The 24,313-nt window shown below is 37.3% G+C and overlaps 1 protein-coding gene across 8 annotated transcripts in view; it reads right to left on the bottom strand.

The window, feature by feature from the left end:
- TBC1D5 (TBC1 domain family member 5) overlaps positions 1 to 24,313 on the bottom strand; it is a 587,710-nt gene that overhangs the window by 418,414 nt on the left and 144,983 nt on the right. Inside the window, exon 1 of one of the 8 annotated variants that reach the window (XM_034994038.1) lies at positions 1,393 to 1,412. The exons of the other annotated variants lie outside the window; for them this stretch is intronic. The gene's annotated coding sequence lies outside the window, so the exon portion shown is untranslated. Of the gene's footprint in view, positions 1 to 1,392; positions 1,413 to 24,313 lie in introns of those variants that run through there. 8 annotated transcript variants of the gene reach the window in all.

Here is a 24,313-nt window from a genome sequence, read left to right as displayed (position 1 = left end):
ATCCTGGCCCCAGAAGACCACTTAAGCTCTCTTACATTTCTTCACCTGCAATTCTTATATTGCTAGGAAATACTGACATTTTAGGAAACATAAAAAGCCTCTGTCACAGCCTACTGGGTTGTGCATCACCAATCATATGACTTGTTCCTTCACCACAGGAGCTCCAGTTGAGAGAGGACTTAGAGCAGAAACTAAGGCTGACACTGAAAGCTTTGAAAATTTCACAGTATAGGGCATAGCAGGTCATCAGGAACAGTACCTCGGCTTACCCCTGTTCTTCCTCTAATGGAGGAAGAGTAGTTTCCATCAAAAGAGCCAGAAGCCAATATCCTAAAAGCTGTAGGTGGAGAGTTCAACAGTGCTTCTAAAACTTTACAGTGCATAAAAATCACCTGAGAAACTTCTTAAAATGGAGATTCCCAAGCAGATCCTATCAAGGATTCTGATACAGAAGTGGAACAGATCACCCTTCAAGCTTTCTAAAAGATAGATCTACCTACAACAACCACTTTCCATTCTTCAGGCACATAATTTTTAAATTATTTGTTGAACATATATATTACTTCATTTAGCCCAATTAAATTGTACCCAACTTGGGGCACCTGGGTGGCTCAGTCAGTTAAGCATCTGACTCTTGATTTCAGCTCAGGTCATGATTTCAGGGTTGTGAAATTCAGCCCCACGTCAGGCTCTGTGCTGGGCATGGAGCCTACTTAAGACTCTCTCTCTCTCCCTCTGCCCCTCCCCCCCTAAAAAATAAATAAAATAAAATGAATTGTATCCAACTTAATATAAACATTTCAGATATTTTTAACAACTACTATCAAGGTCCTTTCCAACAGAAAGAGGGACGATTAAACAAAAGCAGTTTTAACTATACATAAAATGCCTCCATCAAAACTGATTTTCCTTAATATAGATTTGTCTTATGATTAAAACAAAGTCATCTAGAGATACATATGTCAAAAGACATAGGAATGTTTAAGGGAGATGAATGGTTCATAAAGAAAATTTTATCACAAAAGTTAACCTTGGGTTAAAAAAAAAAAAAACCATATTGTTGATTAAAGAATCTTGTAAATATGTAAGGGGGTCTAATACAGTAACAGTTTTTCAAAAAATGGATTAAGAGATTACATATAACCCTATGTCATGACACTAATAGATGCTAACATACACTAGTACCAAAGAAGCATTCAGGAAAGAAAATGTCTACTATATTTCCAGACACTTCAGATCACTTAAAAAAAATTAATGTCTATCTTTCCTTCTACGAAAACCGCACTGTCACTATGGAAGCATACATTCCAGTCACTGTCCTGGCAGCTCCCAACAACTTGATCTACTGGCGTACTCAGTCAGGGCTGCCTTAACAAAATTCTAGTGACTTACCGATTCTAACAAATTCCAAAACTCCAAACTTTCATCCAAGGTTAACTGAATTTAATTTTTTTAATTTTGAAATTTCAGGATAGATACTGTTCTTTCAAGGCTTATCTGTGAAGTTAAATAAGGGCAGTTAAAATTTAAAGTTTATTACATAGTATCTCCTTGTATTTTTATGAATCAAAGAAAATACCCACTGAGGTTTTTGTTTTTGATCCTGTGACTTACATTAGGACCACAATAGGGAATAGAAAGCTAAAAATAATTAAAAGTTGCTTGAAAAAGAACTTCAGTAACAATAACATCGATACAATACTGTGGTGCTGATATTTACATGGTATATCTCATTTAATGCCTCCTCACCTCTACTCTATCCACCCCCCCTCCAAAACAAACAAACAAACAAACAAAAAACAGCTATGAGGAGCCGTAGCACACTGACTTGTTCAAGATCTCACCATTAACAAATGATATAGCTGGGATTTGAACCCATGTGATCTGAACCCAGAGTCCACATGGACTTAACCACATGCTCTTAACCGTAACATGCTACATTAATTTAAAAGCAATATTAAATGTAATTTGCCTGACCCTTCTCAGTCTGTTCAAGAAATCCTTTAACTTTATAAACCTTTAGGCAGCCAACAATCCCAAAAATATTGACACAATACAAATCTCTCTTTCTGGCTTTTATGTTAAATGAAATGCTTCCATGTTGTCCCAATAATAAACCATATCTTCACTTCCTAAATGACTCTTCATCTCAAAATACTATATAACATTATTTTCTCTCAAATAGTCACGCTCATTTTCACTAACCACAGTCAGTACCAAGTTAGCCTATACTACCAGAAGCTCCAGGCAAAACAGAAACCAATGTATGTACAATGCAAGAAGATACTTTTTGTGATTTAAAGATTGTATCTTCTGCTATTTCTCTCAATGCCAACAAGATAACCTCTCTTCCCTATATTCTGGTTCCATTTAGGATCCATTTAGAATCAAGCTCTAAATACCAAGTTTAAAATAGCTTAAGAAACTGACCAGTCTCCGGGGGCGGAGCAAGATGGCGGAGGAGTAGGAGACCTGGATTTCGTCTACTCTCGGGAATTCAGCTGGATAGGAATCAAACCATTCTGAACACCTACAAACCCAGCAGGAGATCGAAGAAAGGAATAGCAACAACTCTCTGAACAGAAAAGCAACCACTTTCTGGAAGGTAGGACGTGCGGAGAAGTGAATCCGAGGGGATATTCGGGATGATAGACAGCGGGGGAGGGGCCTCCGTCGGCCGCTTCTGGCAAGTGATAGAGCCACGGAGCACAAAATCAGAACTTTTAAAAGTCTGCTCCGCCGAGGGACGTCACTCTGGTGGCTAAGCGGGGGGTGGAATCCTCTGGGACAGTGTGGTCTCAGGACCCTCGGGGTCACAGAAAGACCAGGGGTGGCTGAGTGCGGCAGAGCTCCCAGGTAACGGAGCAGGGAAGCCGGCTGCAGAGGCGGAGCCCAGGCGCGGGCTCTCAGCTCGGGGTGGCACTAAACCGCGATCCGCGGCACAGTCGGGCCCCTGCTCCTCCAGCAGGGACCCAACAAGCGGCAGATCCGGGGAGACTCCCCTTCCTCCCCCGGGAGGAGCTGCGCGGGAGTGCACCACAGGGATCTGCTGGGTTTGGAGACTCCACCCGGGATCGGGTGCCAGAGATAGAAACGCGTGGTCACAGGCCGGGCGAGCACGGAGTGCGGCCGGCGACCGGGGAGACGGGAGTGACTGACGGCTTTTCTCTGGGGGCTCACTGAGGAGCGAGGCCCCGAGTTCTCGGCTCCTCCGGGGCGGAGATTGGGAGGCCGCCATTTTCACTCTCCGCCTCCAAAGCTGTACGGAAAGCTCGCAGGGAACAAAAGATCCGGAGAGCAAACCCGAGCAGATTACTTAGCCAGGAGGGGGCAAGGATGGGGCAATTCTGCCACTGGCAAAGACATTTGGGAACCAAGGCAACAGGCCCGTCCCCCAGAAGATCAGTGAGAACAGCCAGCCAAGACCAAGTTTACTGATCAATGAGAACGGCAGAACTCCAGTGCTAGGGGACTACTGCACAAAGAATTCATGGCTTTTTTACCATGATTCTTTAGTCTTTCAAAGTTAATTTTTTTTTAACTGTCTTTTTGTCTTTTTATTTCTTTTTGAATTTTTCTTTTTCCCTTTTTCAACCAACATCATATCAATCCCTTTTATTAAGAAAAATTTTTTATTTTTCATTTTTAGAGTCATATTCTATCCCTTCATAGTAGTTACCCATATTTTTAGCTTATATATATAAGTTGCTCTCTCTTTAAAATTTTGAGATAGTTTCTTCTAACAGATTAACATATACCCTAAATCTCTAGTATATGGGGTTTTCTATTCCCCTGCCTGATCACATCCTCTCCCTTTTTTTTTTCTTTTTCCTTTTTTTAAATCCTCTTCTTTCTTTTTTCAAACAACTTCTTATCAATTCCTTTTACAAAATTTTTTATAATTTCCATCTTTACACTCATATTCCATCCCTTCATCATATCAACCCTTATTTTTGTACACATATAAGTTTTTCTTTCTTTAAAATTTTGGGAGGCACTTTCTTCTAAAAGACCAAAATACACCCCAAATCTAGTGTGTGGCACTGATCTATATACCAGCCTGATCATATTTAATCACATTCTGGTTTTTTTATTATTGTTGTTGTTTGTTTTGTTTGTTTCTATTTTTATCTTTATCATTTTCTTTTTCTATTTTTTTCTTTTCCTTTTTTCTCTCTTTCCCTTTCTTATCCCACTGCGCCAGGTCTTTTCTAATTTGTTTAGAGTATATTTTCTGGGGACATGGTTACTCTGCTAGCATTTTTTTCTCTCATTAATCTATTCTCCTCTGCACAAAATGACAAGACGGAAAAAATCACCTCAAAAAAAAGAACAAGAGGTAGTACCGACTGCCAAGGACCTACTCAATACAGACATTAGTACGATGTCAGATCTAGAGTTCAGAATCATCACTTTAAATAGCTGGGCTTGAAAAAAATATGGAAGTTATTAGAAAACCCTTTCTGGAGAAGTAAAAGAGCTAAAATCCAACCAAGTAGAAATCAAAAAGACTATTAATGAGGTGCAATCAAAAATGGGGGTGCTTGGGGCGCCTGGGTGGCTCAGTTGGTTAAGCGACTGCCTTCGGCTCAGGTCATGATCCTGGAGTCCCTGGATCAACTCCCGCATCGGGCTCCCTGCTCGGCGGGGAGTCTGATTCTCCCTCGGACCCTCCCCCCTCTCATGTGCTCTCTCTCATTCTCTCTCTCTCTCAAATAAATAAAATCTTAAAAAAAAAAAATGGGGGCGCTAAGTGCTAGAATAAATGAGGCAGAAGAGAGAATCAGTAATATAGAAGATGAAATGATGGAAAATAAAGAAGCTGAGAAAGAGATAAACAACTACTGGATCACGAGGGCAGAATTCGAGAGATAAGCGATTCCAAAAGACGAAACAACATTAGAATAATTGGGATCCCAGAAGAAGAAGAAAGAGAGAGAGGGGCAGAAGGTGTAATGGAGCAAATTATACCAGAGAACTTCCCTAATGTGGGGAAAGAAACAGGCATGAAAATCCAGGAAGCACAGAACAACCCTCTCAAAATCAATAAAAATAGGTCAACACCCCGACATCTAATAGTAAAACTTACGAGTCTCATAGACAAAGAGAAAATCCTGAAAGCAGTTCGGGAGAAGAGATATGTAACCTACAAGGGTAGAAACATTAGACTGGCAACAGACCTATCCACAGAGACCTGGCAGGCAAGAAAGGACTGGCAGTATATATTCAGAACACTAAATGAGAAAAATATGCAGCCAAGAATACTCTATCCAGCTAGGCTGTCATTGAAAATTGAAGGAGAGATAAAAAGCTTCCAGGACAAACAAAAACTAAAGGAATTTGCAAACACAAAACCAGCCCTACAGGAAATCTTGAAAGGGGTCCTCTAAGCCAGAGAGACCCTAAAACCAACATAGACCAGAAAGGAACACAGACAGTATACGGTAACAGTCACCTCACAGGCAGTACAATGGCACTAAATTCCTATCTTTCAATAGTTACCCTGAATGTAAATGGGCTAAATGCCCCAATCAAAAGACACATGCTATCAGACTGGATTAAAAAACAAGACCCATCGATATGCTGTCTGCAAGAGACTCATTTTAGAACCAAAGACACCCCCAGATTGAAAGTGAGGGGGTGGAAAACCATTTACCATGCTAATGGACACCAAAAGAAAGCTGGGGTGGCAATCCTTATATCAGACAAATTAGATTTTAAACCAAAGACTGTAATAAGAGATGAGGAAGGACACTATATCATACTTAAAGGATCTATCCAACAAGAAGATCTAACAATTGTAAATATCTATGCCCCTAACATGGGAGCAGCCAATTATATAAGGCAATTAATAACAAAAGCAAAGAAACACATCGACAATACAATAATAGTGGGGGACTTTAACATCCCCCTCACGGAAATGGACAGATCGTCTAAGCAAAAGATCAACAAGGAAATAAAGACTTTAAATGACACACTGGACCAAATGGACTTCACAGACATATGCAGAACATTCCATCCCAAAGCAACGGAATACACATTCTTCTCTACTGCCCATGGAACATTCTCCAGAATAGATCACATCCTAGGTCATAAATCAGGTCTCAACCGGTACCAAAAGATTGGGATCATTCCCTGCCTATTTTCAGACCACAGTGCTTTGAAACTAGAACTCAATCACAAGAGGAAAGTCGGAAAGAACTCAAATACATGGAGGCTAAAGAGCATCCTACTGAAGAATGAATGGGTCAACCAGGAAATTAAAGAAGAATTAAAAAAATACATGGAAACCAATGAAAATGAAAACACAACTATTCAAAATCTTTGGGATGCAGCAAAGGCAGTCCTAAGAGGAAAGTATATAGCAATACAAGCCTTTCTCAAGAAACAAGAAAGGTCTCAAGTACGCAACCTAACCCTACACCTAAAGGAGCTGGAGAAAGAACAGCAAATAAAGCCTAAACCCAGCAGGAGAAGAGAAATAATAAAGATAGAGCAGAAATCAATGAAATGGAAACTAAAAGAACAGTAGAACAGATCAACGAAACTAGGAGCTGGTTCTCTGAAAGAATTAACAAGATTGATAAACCCCTGGCCAGACTTATCAAAAAGAGAAGAGAAATGACCCAAATCAACAAAATCATGAATGAAAGAGGAGAGATCACAACCAACACCAAAGAAATACAAACAATTATAAGAACATATTATGAGCAACTCTATGCCAGCAAATTAGATAACCTGGAAGAAATGGATGCATTCCTAGAGATGTATCAACTACCAAAACTGACCCAGGAAGAAATAGAAAACCTGAACAGACCTACAACCACTAAGGAAACTGAAGCAGTCATCAAAAATCTCCCAAAAAACAAAAGCCCAGGGCCAGATGGCTTCCCAGGGGAATTCTACCAAACATTTCAAGAAGAATTAATACCTATTCTTCTGAAACTGTTCCAAAAAATAGAAATGGAAGGAAAACTTCCAAACTCGTTTTATGAGGCCAGCATTACCTTGATCCCAAAAGCAGACAAAGACCCCATCCAAAAGGAGAATTACAGACCAATATCCCTGATGAACATGGATGCAAAAATTCTCACCAAAATACTAGCCAATAGGATCCAACAGTACACTAAAAGGATTATTCACTATGACCAAGTGGGATTTATCCCTGGGCTGCAAGGTTGGTTCAACATCCGCAAATCAATCAATGTGATACAATACATTAACAAAAGAAAGAACAAGAATCGTATGATCCTCTCAATAGGTGCAGAAAAAGCTTTTGACAAAGTACAGCATCCTTTCTTGATCAAAACTCTTCAGAGTATAGGGATCGAGGGTACATACCTCAATATCATAAAAGCCATCTATGAAAAACCTACAGCGAATATTATTCTCAATGGGGAAAAACTGAGAGCTTTCCCCCTAAGGTCAGGAACGTGGCAGGGATGTCCACTATCACCATTGCTATTCAACATAGTATTGGAAGTCCTAGCCACAGCAATCAGACAACAAAAAGAAATAAAAGGCATCCAAATTGGCAAAGAAGAAGTCAAACTCTCACTCTTTGCAGATGATATGATACTTTATGTGGAAAACCCAAAAGACTCCACCCCAGAACTGCTAGAACTCATACAGGAATTCAGTCAAGTGGCAGGATATAAAAATCAATGCACAGAAGTCAGTGGCATTCCTATACACCAACAACAAGACAGAAGAAAGAGAAATTAAGGAGTCGATCCCATTTACAATTCCACCCAAAACCATAAGATACCTAGGAATAAACTAACCAAAGAGACGAAGGATCTGTACTCAGAAAACTATAAAATACTCATGAAGGAAATTGAGGAAGACACAAAGAAATGGAACAACGTTCCATGCTCATGGATTGGAAGAACAAATATTGTGAAGATGTCAATGCTACCTAGAGCAATCTACACATTCAATGCAATCCCCATCAAAATACCATCCACTTTTTTCAAAGAAACGGAACAAATCATCCTAAAATTTGTATGGAACCAGAAAAGACCCCGCAAAGCCAGAGGAATGTTGAAAAAGAAAAGCAAAGCCGGCGGCATCAAAATTCCGGACTTCCAGCTCTATTACAAAGCTGTCATCATCAAGAAAGCATGGTACTGGCACAAAAACAGACACATAGATCAATGGAACAGAATAGAGAGCCCAGAAATGGACCCTCAACTCTATGGTCAACTCATCTTTGACAAAGCAGGAAAGAATGTCCAATGGAACAAAGACAGTCTCTTCAACAAATGGTGTTGGGAAAATTGGATAGCCACATGCAGAAGAATGAAACTGGACCATTTCCTTACACCACACACAAAAATAGACTCCAAATGGTTGAAAGACCTCAATGTGAGACAGGAGTCCATCAAAATCCTAAAGGAGAACACAGGCAGAAACCTCTTTGACCTCAGCCGAAGCAACTTCTTCCTAGAAACATCGCCAAAGGCAAGGGAAGCAAGGGCAAAAATGAACTATTGGGACTTCATCAAGATAAAATGCTTTTGCAAAGCAAAGGAAACCGTCAACAAAACCAAAAGACAACCGACAGAATGGGAGAAGATATTTGCAAATGACATATCAGATAAAGGGCTAGTATCCAAAATCTATAAAGAACTCATCAAACTCAACACCCAAAGAACAAAGAATCCAATCAAGAAATGGGCAGAAGACATGAACAGACATTTTTCCAAAGAAGACATCCAAATGGCCAACAGACACATGAAAAAGTGCTCAATATCGCTCAGCATCAGGGAAATCCAAATCAAAACCTCAATGAGATACCACCTCACACCAGTCAGAATGGCTAAAATTAACAAGTCAGGAAACGACAGATGTTGGCGGGGATGCGGAGAAAGGGGAACCCTCCTACACCATTGGTGGGAATGCAAGCTGGTGCAGCCACTCTGGAAAACTGTATGGAGGTTCCTCAAAAAGTTGAAAATAGAGCTACCATATGATCCAGCAATTGCACTACTGGGTATTTACCCCAAAGATACGAAAGTAGGGATCCGAAGGGGTACGTGCACCCCGATGTTTATAGCAGCAATGTCCACAATAGCCAAAGTGTGTAAAGAGCCAAGATGTCCATCGACAGATGAATGGATAAAGAAGAAGTGGTATATATATATACAATGGAATATTATGCAGCCATCAAAAGGAATGAGATCTTGCCATTTGCAACGACGTGGATGGAACTGGACGGTATTATGTTGAGTGAAATAAGTCAAACAGAGAAAGACATGTACCATATGATCTCACTGATATGAGGAATTCTTAATCGCAGGAAACAAACTGAGGGTTGTTGGAGTGGGGGGTGGGGTGGGAGGGATGGGATGACTGGGTGATAGACACCGCGGAGGGTATGTGCTCTGGTAAGTGCTGTGAATTGTGCAAGACTGTTGAATCTCAGGTCTGTACCTCTGAAACAAATAATGCAATATATGTTAAGAAAAAAAAAAGAAGAAGAAGGTAGCGGGAGGGGAAGAATGAAGTGGGGGAAATCGGAGGGGTAGACGAACCATGAGAGACGATGGACTCTGAAAAACAAACTGAGGGTTCTAGAGGGGAGGTGGGTGGGAGGATGGGTTAGCCTGGTGGTGGGTATTGAGGAGGGCACATTCTGCATGGAGCACTGGGTGTTATGCACAAACAATGAATCATGGAACACTTCATCTAAAACTAATGATGTAATGTATGGGGATTAACACAAGAATAAAAAAATTAAATAAATAAATAAATAAAAGAAAAAAAAAAAAGAAACTGACCAGTCTCAATCACTGGTTAATGTTGCTGATCATTAGCAGCATAAAAAATGGCTGAATCAATTATCAGGCACACAGTGAGTATTATAGAAAGATAATTCCAATGGTGGTATAGAGTACTTACAGAGAAACTAGCATAGTAGCTTTAGAAAGGGAGGACTGAGATACAAAAACGTATGAGAGAATATGGTGGAACTTAGACACAGAAATGAAAGAAGAGAAATTTAGTAAATTTTCAAGGTTTCTAACTTAAAAGTTAGGCAGATTATTTGTGCTGTGAGAGGACTAAAAAAAGTGGTAGGAGAAGGGGTAAGAAAAAAAGTTAAGAGAAAAAGCACATACTATATCAGTTCATATATACAACTACCTCAATATCCTGTACCCCAAAAAGTATGTTGAGGATAAAAGAAAAAAGGAATAAACGATCTCAATTTTATTTTTGCTTTTATAACAGTAATTTGAATTTAATTTGCTTACTAGAGTGAAGTTTCTAAACTCACAACTAATTCCATAACTACTTGAGACTCCTTTTTTTTTTTTTTTTTAAGTTTCCTTGGTTCCAAACAACATTCCTGGAAGCCCAGAAGTATCCCAATTGAGTATTCTCTTCTAAAAGCTGCCAAATTGTGGTCTCTATGATTCACCTAATATCTCACTTGGAGGTACTAACAGGTACAAATAATCCAGTTGAATTTTAAAGTTTGCATTAGGTTACTTGTTTAGTAGGTTTGAAACTAACACCCCAACAATATAAATACAAGAAGATCCCACACATATTAGTGCTTTCAGTCCTAACTTAATAAAACAGCAGTAAATTAATTTACATTACTAATGTCATTTATTTTTGCTACTCAAAAGGATAACTTTTTAAATTTATTCTGCAAACCACTTTAAAAATATTTAAAGATTCCAAGCAAAATTATTACTGTGGTCTCATACTGCAATAAAATGTATAAAACTAAGAATATTCAAAATCCCATAAGAAAAGTGCTCTACGAGGTTAAGAGATTATAAAATGGCGAAATGAAAAGAGGAAAATCATAAATATGATATAGTATACCAAAACTTTTAGTTTTATAACCCAGATGGGTTACAAAGCTATTTCAAAAAATTACTGTTCTCTATTTTGTATGCCAGAAATTCAGCAACCACTCTGAAGCTCTTGGCTATTACTCTCCAAGGGCAAAAACCCAAATGAGGCACCCAAATCTTACAACATTAAAAACAAAAATTCCCCAAAGACAATCTTATAAGAAATGATGCTCAAAGTCTTTTGTGTTTATCTTTACAGTAATTTCTCTCATCCAAGCTAAAAGAAAGGACATGTGACAGTAAATGCATGATTAACTACCATGCTTCTACAAGGACAGATTTCAAAAGGCTTGTTGAAACCTTCAAAAAAGCTGGAACCCTATTAAGAAGGACATCCTGGGGCGCCTGGGTGGCTCAGTTGGTTAAGCGACTGCCTTCGGCTCAGGTCATGATCCTGGAGTCCGGGGATCGAGTCCCGCATCGGGATCCCTGCTCGGCAGGGAGTCTGCTTCTCCCTCTGACCCTCCTCCCTCTCATGCTCTCTGTCTCTCATTCTCTCTTTCTCAAACAAATAAATAAAATCTTTAAAAAAAAAAAAGAAGGACATCCTTCCCAGCCCTCTATACTAGCCTGCTCCTTGAATAAGTGACTTGAGCACCAGGTCACCTCCCAGAACAGTATGTGTGAGGGAAAAAAAGCCACTAAAGACTAGGTTACCTGATCTAAAATTGTTGATGCTTTTAAAATATGATGGCATACATATTCACTGAATACCATCTTTCATAGAAAATATTTAGAAATGACCTTATCTAAAGACTCTCATTATGTAAAATTTTCTTTAAACTTATAACTACCTTTCTGAGCAATGCCTGATGATATTAATTTCTCAGGCCATGATACTGGGGTGGGAGTGAAGGTGGGAGGAGGATGTCCTAAAAGAAAGACTCTTTTTTCTCAGTCATAACATGTTTAAAATGAGACAGGAAGTTTCAGATTAAGCCACTTCTTCAGGCTCTTTAAAACAAAGGAATAATGTTGACCAAAAAACAGAGCTCACCTGGTAATAAGATTTGACCATGTATACATTATGTTATGTATAAGTTACTTTTAGGAAATAGATTGGTAAATCATTTTCTCAAGTATGAGAATGAAAAAAACACTAAATTCAAAAAATACTGTAGTGTATTTTCTTTTGACTAGAATTACTCTAATTTGACCCTCAGTAGCTTACTTTGTTTTGAGCTGCATTTAACCAAGATTTGGTACATAAAAACCACTTAACATAACTTTATTAATTTCCTAAGAGCCATATTTTCAGTTCAACTTAGTCTCAGATTTCCACATACCCAAAACAGCCATCTTTAGATTGATAACGGTTTTCTTCCAGACTAATATTTCTTCAAACAAAAAGCTCTCATCAGAGCAAAAACTCTGCAAAGCAGCAGAGCTGCATTTCCTAATGGAATGGCCCTTCCCAGCTTCATACAGTTAACAATATCAAGGTCACGGTTCAGGATGGTGTGTAGTAAGATCCTGAACTCACCTCCTTTCATGGACACAAAATTTACAACTATATTTGAAATAATTCCCTCTAAAGGGGGCCTAGATACTGGATGAAAAGAGCCTCCACAATAAGGGGGAATACCACGATGGGTAGAAGAGGCAGAGATAAAATCTCGCTAAATAATACACCACACCCCAGATGTGGTGCTCCATGGACAGGAGGAATCTCAGAGGTATGGAACTTTTACTTGAGGAAGGAAAGATTCAAGCTCTATATCATGCACCCCAACCCTAATATCCTGCACAGGAGAGACAAGACTTCAAAATGCCTGGCTTTGAAAACCAGCAGGAAGTACATCAGGAAAGCTACAGAACTATAGGGAAAGGAAAATCCACTTTTAACAACTGAGCCACCCAGGCGCCCCCCCCCGGAAAATCCACTTTTAAAGGGCTCCCACACAGACTCACTCAATCCAGAAACCAATCAAAAACACTACATCAAAAAAAAGTTCACAAAACATAGGTAAAGGGGATCTACTTACCAATCATGGAACAAGTGCCAGAAAGGCAGGAGGCAGTTGGACCTCACCCCAGATATTTTTGCTAGTTCTTCAGCCATGTTGATCCCAGTACTGGAGAGTGCCAATTTGGAAACCTCCCTCAAGACTACTAACGCCAGGGGGAACTCCCCACTACGAGTTCCATACAACCCAGCACCTCAGCCAGACTTTGCAGTTGACAGGACAGTAACTCTGCCTAGCAGTGTGCCTGTAGAAGTTGCAGCCCTGCCACAACAGGAGGGTACACAAAGTCCACACAGGGAATACTTCTGGAGCACCAGGCTCTGGTGGCTAGGGGGGACTGCATTTCTGGGCCCCAGAGAACAACTCCTAAATAAGACTCTCCTTCAAAACCAAGAGATATAGCTGAATTGCATAAGTCATAAAAATAAACACAGACAACTGGACAAAATAGAGAAGAATACATTTCAAACAAAAGAACAAGACAAAAACCTCAGAAAATGAAACAAAATGGAGATAGGCAACCCATCCAATAAAGAATTAAAACTAATGGTCATAAAGATGTTTACCAAACTCATGAAAATATGAACACAGTAAGAACTTCAACAAAGAAATAGGAAAGATAAGTATACCAAGACAGATTATCATTAAAATGTCAGAAATCAAAGATAAAGACAATCTTTTTTTTTCTTAAGATTTATTTATTTGGGGCGCCTGGGTGGCTCAGTGGTTAAGTGTCTGCCTTTGGCTCAGGTCATGATCCCAGGGTCCTGGGATCAAGGCCCGCACCGGGCTCCCTGCTCAGCAGGAAGCCTGCTTCTCCCTCTCCCACTCCCCCTGCTTGTGTTCCCTCTCTTGCTGTCTCTCTGTCAAATAAATAAATAAAATCTTTAAAAAAAAAAAAAAGATTTATTTGAGAGAGAGCACGACACAGAAAGCATGTGAGTAGGGGGAGGTGTGGTGAGGGAAGGAGAGGGAGAGGGACTCTCAAGCAGACACCCTGCTGAGCACGGAGCCCCACGCAGGGCTTGATCCCATGACTCTGAGATCATGATCTGAGCTGAAATCAAGAATTGGACACTTAACTGCCTGGGTCACCCAGGCACCTCAAAGATAAAGACAATTTAAAAAGCAGCAGGGGAAAGCAATTGGTCACATATAAGGGAACCCCCACAAGACTATCAGCCAATTTTTCAGCAGAAACTTTGCAGATCAGAAGAGAGTGGGCATGATATATTTAAAGTGCTGAAAAGGAGAAAACTTACCACCAAGGATACTCTACCCACCAAAGTTATCATTCAGAATTGAAGGTGATATAAAGAGTTTCCCAGACAAGAAAAACCTGTAAGAGTTCATAAACACTAAAATGGCTTTACAAGAAATATTAAAAGGACTTCATTAAGCATAAAAGGAAAGGCCACAACTAAAAATAAAATATATGAAAAAAAAAACCTCACTGGTACAGGCAAACACATAGAAAACATAGTGGATTGACCACTTATAAAGCTAGTACGAGAATTAAGAGAAAAAGTAGTAAAATCACCTAAATCTATAATAATTAGTTAAGGGATACACTAAATAAAAAGATGTAAAATACGACATCAAAAACAAATCATGGTGGCAGAAAAGAATAAAAGTGTAGAGCTTTTAGAATGTGTTAGAATTTAAACGACCACCAACTTAAAATAGATTGCTATATACATAGCAATATATATACATGAACCTCATGGCAACAACAAACCAAAAACCTGTAACAGATAAACAAAAAATAAAGAGAAAAGGATCCAAACATAACACTAAAAAAAGTCAACAAATCACAAGGGAAGAAAGAAAAAGAAAAAGAAAGGAACAGAGAAGAACTCAAAAACAACAGAAAACCATTAACAAAAGGGAAATAAATACATATCAATAATTATTTTCAATGTAAATGGACAAAATGCTTCAACCAAAAGACAAAGGTGATTAAATGCATTAAAAAAATAAGACATAACTATGTACTGCCTACAAGAATCTCACTTTGGATCTGAAGATACACAGATTGACGGAAAAAGATATTCCATGCAAATGGAAATGAAAAGAAAGCTGGGATAGCAATATTTGTATCAGACACAATGAACTTTAAAGCAAAGACTGTAACAGAAGACAAAGAAGCAGATTACATAATGATAAAAGGATCAATCCAACAAGAAAACAGATATAACACATGTAAGTATTTATGCAACAGTCATAGAACACCTGTATATAAAGCAAATATTAATAGAGACAAAGAGAGAAACTGACAATAATACAGTAACAGTAGGGGACTTTAATAGCCCACTTACATCAATGAATACATCATCCAGACAGAAAACTAATAAGAAACACTGAACTTGAATATTAGACCAGATATACTAACTGAACAGTCCATCCAAAATTAGCAGAATATACATTCTTCTCAAGTGCATATGGAACATTTTCCAGAATATTATCACATTAGGCCACAAAACAAGCCACAAAACAAGTATCAAATTTAATTTAAAAGAAGACTGATATCATACCAAGCATCTTTTCTGACCACAATGATATGAAAGTAAAAATCAACTACAGGAAAGAAACTGGAAAAAAACACAACACATGGAGACAAAACAATATGCTACTAAACAATCAATGGGTCAAGAAAGAAATCAAAGAGGAAATAAAAAAATATATTAAGACAAATGAAAATAGAAACACATTGCTCCAAAATCAACAGGACACAGCAAGAGCAATTTTAAAAGGGAAGTTTCTAGCAATTCAAGCCCACCTCAATGAACAAGAAAAACCTACAAAAAACAATCCGATCTTACACCTAAAGGAACTAGAAAAAGAACAAAGTTCAAAGTTAGTAGAAGGAAAGAAATAATAAAGATCAGAATGGAAATAAATAAAATAGAGACTAAAAAAGGATGGAGACTTAAGAAAGATAAAAAACATTAATGAAACTCAAAGTTGGTTCTTTGAAAAGATAAACAAAATGCATAAACTTTTAGTAAGACTCATTTAAAAAAAAAAAAAGGGGGGGGAATAGGGCCCAAATAAGTAAAATCAGAAATGAAAGAGGAGAAATTATAACCAATACCACAGAAATATAAAGGTATTACTATGAAAAAGTATACAGCAAAAAATTGAACAACCTAGAAGAAATGGATAAATTCCTAGAAACACAATCTTTGAAGACTGAATGAGAAAGAAACTGAAAATCTGAAGATAAGTAATTATTTACCAGTAAGAAGACTGGATGAATAATCAAAAAAGACACAACAAACAAAAGTCCAGGACCAAACAACTTCACAGGTGAATTTTACCAAACATTTATAGAAGGGTTAATACCGATCTTTCCCAAACTATCCCAAAAAAATTGAAGAGAAAGGAATTCTTTCAAGCTTATTTTACAAGGACAGCATTACCATGACTTAAACCAGACAGACACTACAAAAAAAGAAAATTACAGGCCAATATCTCTGATGAACACAGATGTAAAAATCCTCAATAAAATATTAGCAAGCCATTTGACAATACAATTAAAGGATCATACACCATGATCAAATGGGATGTATTCCAGAGATGTAAGAAAGGTTCAACACCCACAAATCAAGCAACATGATATATACCACATTAACAAAAGGGAGATATATGATCATTTCAAAAGATGCAGACAAAGCATTTCGCCTAATTCAACATCCATTTATGGTAAAATCTCTCAACAAAGTGGGTACAGAGGGAATGTACCTCAATATCATAAAGGCCATATATGACAAGATCACAGCTAGTATCTTACTCAATGGTGAAAAACTGAAAGCTTTTCCTGTAAGATCAATAACGACAAGGATTCCCACTTTCACCACTTTTATTTAACATAGTTTCGGAAGTACTAGCCATAGCAATTAGACAAGGAAAAAAAAATAAATTAAAGGCATCCAAATTGGAAAGGAAGAAGTAAAACCTACTGTTCACTGATGGCATGATACTATAAATAGAAATCCCTAAAGCCTCTACCCAAAGACTACTGGACTAAGTAAATTCAGTGAAGTTGCAAGATACAAAATGAACATAACAAAGATCTGTTGCATCTCTATACACAAATAACAAACTATAAGAGAAATTAAGAAAACAATCCCATTTACAATTGCATTAAAAAGAATAAAATACATAGGGATAAATTTAACCAAGGAATGAAATACCTGTAAATTGAAAACTGTATGACAATGATGAAAAAAACTGAAGACACACAAATAATTGGAAAGATATGCTTAGGACTAGAAGAATTCATACTGTTCAAGTGTCCATACTATCCAAAGCAATCTACAGATTCAATGCAAATCATATCAAAATTACAATAACATTTTTCACAGAAAGAACAAATAATCCTAAAATTTGTATGGAACCACAAAAGACCCCAAATAACCAGAACGAGTTAAGAAAAAAGGAAAAAAGCTGGAGATACACTCCTAAATTTCAAACTATACTACAAAGCTTTAGTAATCAAAATAGTATAGTACTGGCATAAAAACAGAAACACAGCTCAATGAAACAGAATAGAGAGCCTAAATATAACCCCATGCTTATATGGTCAATTAGTCTATAACAAAGGAGACAAGAATATACCATAGGGAAAAGACCATCTCTTCAATAAACAGTGCTGGTAAAACTGGACCACTCTTTCACCATATACAAAATTTAACTCAAAATGGATTAAAGACATAAACGTAAGACCTGAAACCATAAAACTTCTAGAAGAAAACATAGGCAGTAAGCTCACTGACATTCATCTTAGCAATATTTTTTATCTGTCCCCTCAGGCAAGGACAACAAAAGCAAAAATAAATGGGGTAACATCAAACTAAAAAGCTTTTGTACAGCAAAGAAAACCATCAACAAAATGAAGAGGCAACCTTCTTAATGGGAGAAGATCTATGCAAGTAATATATCCAATAAGGGATTAACAACCAAAATATATAAAGTCTAAAAACCCAATACAAGAAACAAACATTCCAATTTAAAAATGTACAGAGGACCAGCATACACATTTTTTCAAAGACATACAGATGGCCAAAAAGCATTGAAAAAAGATGCTCAACATGACTAACCATCAGGGAAATGCAAATCAAAACCACAATTAGATATCATCTCATACCTGTCAGAATGGCTAGTATCAAAAACAGAAGTAACAAATGTTGGTGAGGATGTGGAGAAAAATGAACCTTTGTGTATCACTGGTGGAAATGTAAAGTGGTGCTGTACTACCACTACAGAAAACAATATGGAGGTTCCTCAAAAAATTAAAATACTAATTTGAAAAGATACATGCACCCCTATGTTCATAGCAGCATTATTTACGATATCCAAGATATGGAAACAACCTACATGTGCACTGATAGATGAATGGATAAGAAGATGTGGTACACACACACACTGCAAAAAAAAAAAAAAAAAGAAAGAAAGAAATCATTTGCAACAACATGGATGGACCTCAAAGGTATTACGCTAAATGAAATAAATCAGATGAAGACAGACAAATACCATATGACTTCAGTATATGTGAAAAATAAAAAAAAACAAAGCAACAAACAAAACAAAACAGAAACAGATTCAGATACAGAAAACAAACTGATGGTTGCCAGAGTAGGGGGTGGGGGCGGGGGGATGAATGAAATAGGTGAAGGGGGAGGTACAATCTTTCAATTATAAAATAAATGAAGACATAGGGATGTAATATACAGCATAGGGAATATAGTTACTAACACTGTAACAACTTTGTATAGTGACAGATGGCAACTATACTTACTGTGGTGACCATTTTATAATGTATATAAATATCAAATCACTACATTGTACACCTGAAATTAATACTACTATATGTCAATTATTCTTCAATAAAAAACAACAATCACCTCAGTGGTCTTTGCATGAATGAGTGACTCATTAACTTGATTTTTTAAAGGAGTCAAGCTCTTAAGGCAACTGGGTAGCTCACTCAGTTGAGTGTCTGACTCTTCATTTCAGCTCAGGTTGTGACCTCAGGGTCCTGGGGGCTCTGTGCTCATTGCAGACTCCGCTTCTTCTTCTCCTCCTGCTCCTCCCCTCCCCTCTCTCTCTCTCAAATAAATAAAATCGTTTTTTGTTTTTTTTTTAAAAAGGAGGCAAGCTCTTAAACCAAAAGAATAATAACAGAATACTAAATACTTTTGGAAAACACACAACAGGCAATCTTATAACACTTTAAGGACCATGTATATCAGAAAATCCTAGAACTCTTTGGGAATTCAAGTCACAGCAAAACTCAATTATAAGTAGTATACTGAATTACATGTACAAAAATATCTAGTTTATCTGGCATTTTTACTAACCAGAATTCTCAACAGCACTTCTGATTTTTAGAACTTTTTTTAAAATGACATTTTAATCATCCTACAAAGTTTGTTTGGGCAAGAAAACAGGACCAAATATATTCAAAAAGGAAAAAGGATAACCTTTCAGTAACCAGAATACTTAACCATGTAAGAAAAAAAATTCACCATATGCAAGGGTTCATCTTACCAACTTCTGTGATTAAAGATCAGAAAAGTGTGCTTCATTTTGGGGAAGTATAACAGTAAATATTAAATGTATATATTAACATGCTCAATTGTGACAAACCTTGTGAGGTTTCTGTGAGTTAATAAGCAAAAAAAGGGCTTGATTAATTTCTAATAATGCAATACAGAAATTATATTTATGCTTTGTGAAGTAACAGATGTTTTCATGATACTGAATGGACCTTTCCACACAAAGATGAAGATCATTCACCAAATTATTGTGACTACTGATTATACTCTGAAAAACTGATAACTCATATAAGCCTGCTCTGTACTTCTAGGTACATTTACGAGTCTCTTTCTTCTAAATTGTGATAGACTAGAACACAAGAAAGAATAGGTATCTTATCTCATCACTACCCTACTGCACACCTCCCTGCCCTTTTCACCATAAAATCAGTCATAAACTCCTTAATACAGTCTAATCCTCAAATGTTCTTACGTTATTACTATTTACTCAAATCTTTAGTTATCTATGATATGAAGAACATGAGAATATTATCATTAATGTAAGATAAGGGACTGATACAGTATTTTTTTTTAAAGATTTTATTTATTTGACAGAGAGAGACACAGCGAGAGAGGGAACACAAGCAGGGGGAGTGGGAGAGGGAGAAACAGGCTCCCCACTGAGCAAGAGCCCAATGCGGGGCTCGATCCCAGGACCCTGGGATCATGACCTGAGCCGAAGGCAGAGGCTTAACGACTGAGCCACCCAGGTGCCCTATGATATAGTATTTTAATAAGAAAAACTATGATTAGTGTTTATTAATTTGTATGGAAATTTTTAAAGAGATTTTATTTATTTATTTATTTATTTGAGAGAGGAGAGAACAAGTGGGGTGGTGGGGCAGAAGGAGAAGCAGACTCCCTACTGAGCAGGGAGCCCCACACAGGTGGGGCTGAATCCCCAGACCCTGAGATCATGACCTGACCTGAAATCAAAAGCAGATGCTTAACCAACTGAGCCACCCAGGCGCCCCTGTATGGAGATGTTTGTATAATTTTTGTAATATACAACTGAAATAAAAATAATTAGCATAAGAAATATTTAATTAAATGTAATTAAATATGAGAGAATGTCCTTTAGAAAAGTTAAACATAGCCCTTTATAGTAATAAACCCTTATAAGGGTTCAGAACTCACACATTTAAAAAATCTTTTTCTTGAAATCCAAATACACACTTCGACAAACAGGTCATTTTTATACTGAACAAAAACAACAAAAAATAACCCAAAACTAGGAAATCATACCAGGGCCCCCAAAGAAGGATCCCAATATAAACCAATAGCTTCAGTTAAAAAAGGAAATCCCGGGATGCCGGGTAAGAAAGAGGGTAAAAATGAGAAGAAATGACTTAATCAAATTTCCCCCAAAAGTTAATTCAATTTTATGGGAGACAATGATTACACCCATGCAAAAGCTGCTCAAGTTATTGGATTAAAATCAGGTATTTTCCAGAATATCTTATTGGAATATAATATATAGATAATACTGAAGAGAAGTGATCGATTTTAAATAGTTAACTATTTATTGAAAAAGTAATACTTTAAGGGGCGCCTGGGTGGTTCAGTCATTAAGCTTCTGCCTTCGGCTCAGGTCATGATCCCGGGGTCCTGGGATCAACCCCTGCATCAGGCTCCCTGCGCAGTAGGAAGCCTGCTTCCCCCTCTCCCACTCCCCGTGCTTGTATTCCCTGTCTCACTATCTCTCTCTCTCTGTCAAATAAATAAATAAAATCTTTTAAAAAATATTTAAAAAGTAATACTTTATAAAAACCATTATTTGCAAGAAATTTAGAAGAGTATTATTAGACTGAGGTAATTATAACCCATTAATTGTAATTTAAAATATTTTCTAATAATATCTAGTGTGTGCTACAAAAAATTCCATGTATGCTAGTGAATAAAAATGGAATACAAGTTTAATCCATTTTGAAGTTTTACATAAAGACCTGTGGTTACTTGTAACATCCCTCCAGCATGATCTATACTTTTACTTGGAACTCTATATAATTTGAAATCACATTATCAATCTTTCTACATCTAACTATATTTTTTATATTTGAAAACTGCAGTTATCAATGACTATGAAGGAAAAGAAACCAAGATGGCACAAAGTCTCTCTCTCACACACACACACACACACACACACACACACACACACACACTACAGTACATTTGCAAATTAATAGCTGACCCTCTCAATCCCCAATTCAGTTTCATTCCTGCTGACTTCTGAAGAGCTGCAATCAGTACCATGCCTACAGGATTCAGAACAAGACCTGCGGTAATCAAAGAGAAAAAAGACTTCCCATTTCTTGGAGAAGAGACTAATAGTCTTTTTGTTTATGAAGTTTACTGGGAGTTTCCTGTTACTAAAATACTGTATATTATGCAACCCACTAGGAGCAAAACTATAGCATCATTTCAATAGACTTAGAAAAAAGTATTTCTGTAATATTCAACAACATTAATGATTTTAAAAACTAAACACAAATTTTAGCTAGAAAAAGAAGAAAACCACCTTAAAGAGATAAAGTGAATGAAACATCTCTCCAAAAGTCTATAGCAAACATAATACATAATCATGGAACATGATAAGCATTACCCATTAAAAATAAGACACAGATGCCCACTATGACCACTTTTACTCAAGACTGTACTAAAATTTCAAGATAGATGAGTAAAATAAAACAATAAAAGGCATAATGAGCAAAAACGGAAGAAAACAAAGTTGTCATTTTTTTCAGATATAATATTAAACTTAAAAAATCCAAGAGGATCTGTAGACATTTTATAAAACTTTAATAGGAGAATTCAGAATGTCTTCTGGATATATACAAAAATAATATTGCTTTAATATGTCCACCTTCCGTAATCCATGATTTTTCTTTCCTTTTTTGTGTGCTCTAATGTTGGCTTAAGTCTTCATTAATGCAGTCACCAATGAGAACTACAAAATATATTAAGTGCTAAGGGTTACCAATGGGATAATGTACCTCCCTTCTCAGATCTGTTAATATTTTCATTGCTTTCTAGTCTTAGACCAAATTACTTCTGCAGTTAAAATACCCTTTTTAACTCTTCAGAGTATAGGGATAGAGGGAACATTCCTCAAGTTCATAAAATCCATCTATGAAAAGCCCACAGTGAATATCATCCTCAATGGGGAAAAGCTGAGAGCCTTTCCCTTAAGAGCAGGAACACGTCAAGGATGCCCACTCTCACCACTAAAGTTCACCATAGTACTAGAAGTCCTAGCAACAGCAATCAGACAACAAAAAGAAATAAAAGGTATTCAAATTGGCAAAGAAGAAGTCAAACTCTCTCTTTTCACAGACGACATGATACTTTATGTGGAAAACTTTTCCAAAAGACTCCACCCCCAAATTACTAGAACTCATACAGCAATTCAGTAATGTGGCAGGATACAAAATCAATGCACAGAAATCAGCTGCTTTCTTATATACTAACAACGCAACTGTAGAAAGAGAAATTAGAGAAACTATTCCATTTTACAATAGCACCAAAAACCATAAGATACCTCAGAATAAACCTAACCAAAGAGGTAAGGATCTATACTCTAGAAACTACAAAACACTCATGAAAGAAACTAAAGAAGACACAAAAAGATGGAAAAATATTCCATGCTCATGGATCGGAAGAATAAACATTGTTAAAATGTCTATGCTACCTAGAGCAATCTATACCTTCAATGCCATCCCGATCAAAACATCGGGGATCCAATGACATTTTTCAAAGTGCTGGAACAAACAATCCTAAAATTTGTATGGAATCAGAAAAGAATCACCAAGGAAATGTTGAAAAAGAAAAACAAAGCTGGGGGCATCACGTTTCCCGATTTCAAGCTATATTAAAAAGCTGTGATCACCATGACAGAATGGTACTGGCACAAACACAGACATATAGACCAATGGAACAGAACAGAGAACCCAGATATGGACCCTCAATTCTATGGTCAAATAATCTTTGACAAAGCAGGAAAAACATGCAATGGAAAAAAGACAGTCTCTTCAATAAATGGTGCTGGGAAAACTGGACAGCCACAAGCAGAAGAATGAAACTGGACCATTCTCTAACACCATTCACAAAGATAAATTCAAAGTGGATGAAAGACCTCAATGTGAGACAGGAATCCATCAAAATCCTAGAGGAGAACACAGGCAGTAACCTCTTTGACATCGCCCACAGCAACTTCTTTCAAGATACATCTCCAAAAGCTAGCGAAACAAAAGCAAAAATGAATTTTTAGGACTTTATCAAGATAAAAAGCTTCTGCACAGCAAAGGAAACAGTCAACAAAACAAGGAGGCAACCCACAGAATGGGAGAAGATATTTGCAAATGACACTACAGGTAAAGGGCTGGTATCAAAGATCTAAAAAGAACTTCTAAAACTCAACACCAAAAAAACAAATAATCAAGTCAAAAAGTGAGCAGAAGATATGAAAAGACACTTCTCTGAAGAAGACATACAAATGGCTAACAGACACATGAAAAGATGTTCATCATCATTAGCCATCAGGAAAATCCACATCAAAACCACATTGAGATACCACCTTACACCAGTTAGAATGGCAAAAATGGACAGGGAAAGAAACAAATGTTGGAGAGGTTGTGGAGAAAGGGGAAACCTCTTACACTGTTGGTGGGAATGCAAGTTGGTACAGCCACTTTGGAAAATGGTGTGGAGATTCCTCAAAAATTTAAAAATAGAGCTACCCTATGACCCAGCAATTGCACTCCTGGGTATTTACCCCAAAGACACAGATGTAGTGAAAAGAAGGGCCATATGCACCCCAATGTTCATAGCAGCAATGTCCGCAATAGCCAAACTGTGGAAAGAACCGAGATGCCCTTCA

The sequence above is a fragment of the Mirounga leonina genome, unplaced genomic scaffold (assembly GCF_011800145.1).
Source record: "Mirounga leonina isolate KUSES-001 unplaced genomic scaffold, KU_Mleo_1.0 Mir_115, whole genome shotgun sequence".
In the NCBI taxonomy this organism is placed as follows: Eukaryota; Metazoa; Chordata; class Mammalia; order Carnivora; family Phocidae; genus Mirounga; species Mirounga leonina.
Note: the sequence above shows the minus strand (reverse complement) of the source record. Positions and strands in the feature narration are given on the sequence as shown.